We start from the raw sequence: 5,020 nt of genomic DNA on the forward strand, positions 1-5,020 counted from the left end.
GGGGCCCCTTCCCCCGCGTTATGTAACCCCCCCCCCCCCCCCCCCTCCCAGCAGCCGGGCTCATGCCCCTGCGCCCAGCCCGCGGGGACTGCCGGCTGCTGCCCTGCAGGGGTTGTCCCCGGGCGGGGGCGGGAAGGAAGGCTGCTTTCTCCAGCTTGCCTTGGCCTCTAGTGCTTCGGGGATGATGGGAAAATCAGATGGGAAGGGGAAATCCCAGGTTGCAGCCTGGCTCGAGAGTGCTTCCCCCAGGCCGGCTGCAGGTCTTTCCTCTTCCCCAAGCGTTTCCCGGACATGCCCCTCTCCCTCCTCAGGCCAGGGAGTGGCATCACCCCGCTTTGATGCCTGGGGGCCTGCAGCAGAGAGGAAGGAGCCCTTCTTTCTGCTCTATTCCATGCACTTCCAGTCCGTCATTCTCCACATTATGTCATTTTGTCCAACTGATATAATGAAGAGTCCCATTTAGGGAGGCTCAAGGCCCTTTCTCTTCCTAGTATTTTCATGACAGTGCTGCTTTGCAGAGCTACCTTCTTGATGGGTCCTATATGCAGCTGGAATCCCAATCACTGTTGCCCTCACCTAAAGGCTTCAACTGTTTTGGGCTTTTCTTTTTTAATATTAAAGCTCCGACTCTTAGGCCACTAAAACCCCCATTTCATGAATATGCAGAATATTGTTTTTATTTCTAAGCTGCTGTCTTGACATAGCAAGCAACCAGATAAAACATGGACTAAAATTATGACTCTCAAAACAATTTGCAGGGATTTTTGAGGTACCATTTAAATGAAACTAATGGGAACTGACCTTTTATTAGAAACATTTTTTTTAACCAGCGTTTGAATTACACTTTGGCTCTTGTGGAGGTTCACAAACAATTGGGCTGCCCATCACAATAACCTAATAAAATCCCCTTGAATTCTGACTCCCCAGGTTATGATTTTCAAAGCTTACAGGGGGGGTCTTGTCTCTTATGTCCCCAGCTCCCTGGTTCTCCTGTAATTCAAACCCAGTTTTTAACCCATTCCTGTTCTTTCTGGGCTGGAGCAGGTTTCACCATTGGAATTTGGCTGGTTCTGGTTCTTGGAAGGGCAGTGGAAAGTACATGCCGAATGAAGGGCACTAATTTGGAATTGTGATAGTTCTGCATCCTGTAATGGCAGTAGAAGGCACATGCAGAATAAGGGATATTAATTTTCTGATAAACTGATCTTATACTGAGTCTATGTTGTGTTTTATTATTACAGTGGGGGGAAGTTATTAAAGGGGGGAAGTCATTAAAGTGATTTGCAGAGAACACAAATAATTCCTTGCTGCGTATGTCACTGTATGAAGCTGCTTGAGTAGATACATCTTTCCCCCTATGTGCAGCATCTAGCACAAAGGGTCTCAGATCTCGATTACGGATTCTAGGTGATAATGGAACATAAATGATAGTATTTATTAAAGTGAAAGGACAGCTGGTCAGCCATGGAGTTTAAAGTAAATGCTGGATGCAGTTCTTTAACTCTTTACTTGGGCTAAGCTAAACTCCCATTTACTTCTTCAGGAATTTAATCTTCAGGTTAATGTAAGGACAGGGTATACAGTCATTTGTACTTTGATGATGAAAATGATATGTAAATGTGTTACTGTAATATAATTGTTTTTAAAGGTACCAGAGGCTTTGTCTGCTAGGTAGGTTTGTAGTCTTCAGGCACACTTTTAGTGCATCTGACTCTCAAAACTCTGTTTTTTTTTACTCTTGTATTTTCAGTTTCTCCTTGATCCTAAAGTTAGGGGTCACTTTCAGCATTCTGGGGATTTGGTGGGTTGACAGATTCTGTATGGCTTTGATTGTTTTGCCTGCTTCTAAAAATATAGTTAGCAATGAAAGTGCACATTACTTAACACAGAGTAATGTGCTGGATTTGTAGACTTATTACTATTTTTTTATTTCTGTAAATAAATTCTAGATTGCTTTGGGTTTTGCCTGGGCAAAAGATAGAAACAATGCGGCACAAAACCGAAGTATGATTAACCTGGGTATAGTTGTTTAAATCTTCTGACCACTTAGTATTATATAACATATAGCATTAATATTTACTGATTGTTGTTAACAGTGAGGGATATAAATACTATCTGTATTTCGTCATACATTTCAGTTCATTTGGTGCTATGAGGGTAGAGCAGAGCAGAATTTGGCCTAAAGTACAAATCTGGAAGACATGTAATTGAAAATTAACACAGTTAAGGCCTATTGTGTGGCAACAGTGCAAAACTGTTCTTCACAAAGACATATTTTGAGATCCTCAAGTGACTGGATTGCCTCCTATGTGAGATCTGTTTACAAACCATCTTGTTACCATGAAGACAAAACAGAGAACCATATGCATCCATGTGGTTCTTGCTGAATAATGGTACATGTGTCTGCTTGAATGTTTGGCACTGTAAAGTGTTTAGATTGCTTGGTGGCAACTTTAAAGGCTATGTGTTTGGTATATCAGTTCTAATACTTTTAAAAGAGCACTTTTAAAAATACATTTGAAATACCAGTCTTAATCTTTACAAGCTGATCTTAAAAACTTTAGAGAAAGAAAGCTTATCATAGAAGAGAAAGTTTAGTGTATACTCCATACTAGATGCTATTTATTTATTGGTATTTAGATGGTTCCTTTTGGAAGGAGCAGTTGCAAACTGGGTTTTAGCAAAAGTGAAAGTAACAAATACCATTTCGGTGGGTTTTTTCCCCTGAGTCATTAAAAGGACAGTTGCTGATACTACCATTTGGGGAAAGGCAGCTGGAATACGGAAGCAGTATGTCTGGCAGCAGTGGTTTACTCTGCTGAAATGCTGTAATCCTTATCTTTCAGAGGAAAAATGCCTGCTCTTAAACAATTTCACTGTAGGTGGTAAGCTGATAAGATCAGTTACGTGACATGTAAAGTATTGTGAAAGAAGAGAAGCCATCTGTCTTTCAAATTTCAATAGAGTGGGGGATTGTAATAAAATGCGGTTCCGTATCCATATAGATGGCTGTCAGTCCAGCCCTGGAAATGGGGGAGTACAGCTGGAATTTCTTCCATGTGATTATTACTGGGTTTTGCATAAGAATTCCAGATAAACTGTTAGACTCGCATGACAACTTTCTCCAGTTGGCTCAAGTTATTAACTTAAATCAGATACTCTAAGAGTTGTATTCTTTATGGTAGTGGCATTCAGAGGGGGCAGAGGAAAGAATGATCTAATTCACCTTTGTTTTCCAGATGAGGTAAAAATGAAAAAGATATGGGTTTAAAGGGTCTGTTTCCCTAACAAGGGACATGCATAATTTTTATTAACTGTGATGGGTTGTAGTTGTCAACAAAAGTTAATTACTCATTCTCCAGAGAACTGAACAGAAGGGTATGCAGAGACTGTATGCCTTCTGTACTTGATTAAGGTATGGTAAGTGACAAGGAGACTTTGCTGTTAATTGATTTTTGCCAATGTTTCTTGAAAAGAGACAAAGTCAATCTAATATTCCTTAATGCTGTTTTTTTTAAATCCAGTTTTTACAGTCTCCTTTACATGGTGCGTTCTGATTTAAAAAAAAATAAAGTAGAACAGGTTTCAATTATTGTTTTCCTCACCTGGTGAAGTTTATAAGGATCTTTTCAGCCAAAGGAACTGATTACTTAACAGTACAGAGGAAATAGTTAAATGACTAGGCCACAAAGAAAAGACATGGAGGAAGGAAAGAATAATAAGGTGCTTCACTAATATCTTTCAGTCATATTAATCTTGGATATTATTTTCATGATACTGGCTTCTAACCTATCAGGCAGAAATGTGAACTTCTTTTTAATGGTGCCAAAAGCATATATCTTAATTCTTAAAAAACTATTTTCAGATATTAACAGGTATCTTTAGCAATTTTTAGGAATACTTCTATTGCATCACATTTTGTTCCATAGGAAATATAAAAAAGGAATATTTCATAAGGGCCTCTTTTTTCTTTCTTTAATGTATGCAGGATTATTAAAAGCATGAGAGCCAAACTCTTTGTAAGTGATAGTAACTTTGAAAGTTTTTAAGAACAGGTTAGACAAACACTTGACTGAGTTAGCTGAGATAGGGATGATCCTGCTTTGAGCAGGAAGTTGGATTAGATGATGTCCTGAAGTCCCTTGGAGCCCTACTTTTCTCTGGTTTTATGATGACCAGGTTGCTGCATGCTAACCTTTCTTCTGAGCTGAAGAGATCATCAATAGGGCTAAAAAAGCATACTAATCTCCAGGAACATCCAGTTTTGTTTACCTTGTGATATAATTTCTCCTCCTCCTTCTCTTCCTTGTTCTATATACCTTGAACATATGTTTGTATCTTAGATTGTATATGAAAACTTTGTGGATTATGGGTTACCTTTTTACTGGCCTTCTGATCTGGATAGCTATAAAATGGTCAGATTCTGATCTGTATTTACTGGTGTAATAGCAGTGATGTCTGGACCATCTCATTTTTGCCCACTTGTTTGTTTGCCTATCTATCGTAGTATGTGCCACTGTGGGCTTGCATTCTTTCACATTTTCCTGAGCATAAAATTGAAGGCATAGTTGAAAATCTGGTGTTTTACATTTTCATTGATTTCTGAGTAAGGGTAAGTTTTATATGAGTCAGCATATAGTCTCATCTATTTTTTTTTCTATGCTTTCTCTGACTGGGCACAAAAAAGTGTACTCTGAGCACCTTTATAATTGTATGACTGTGGCCATATTTGGGATTGTACCCACTTAACTGTTGTATAAGTTTATGTCTTATTGCAGGTTTTCTTTTTCTGAAAAATGATACATTGTCCTTGGTTCAGAACTTTTAAATAGTTTATAGGAACATTTTGCATGTTTTATACTGGTTCTTACTTTTTTCTTCCATTTAGTAGAAGTTTGATTTACCTTCAGTGTATTTGGCATTCTTTCTCTTCTTATCAGCTTAACATAAAATTGCACTTCCCAATGTCCAAAAACAAAACAAAAAAAAACAAAACATCAGTTCTCCCTCCCTTCAAAAG

This window comes from Gavialis gangeticus, unplaced genomic scaffold (genome assembly GCF_001723915.1).
Source record: "Gavialis gangeticus isolate Ggan-Ray unplaced genomic scaffold, GavGan_comp1, whole genome shotgun sequence".
Classification (NCBI taxonomy): domain Eukaryota; kingdom Metazoa; phylum Chordata; order Crocodylia; family Gavialidae; genus Gavialis; species Gavialis gangeticus.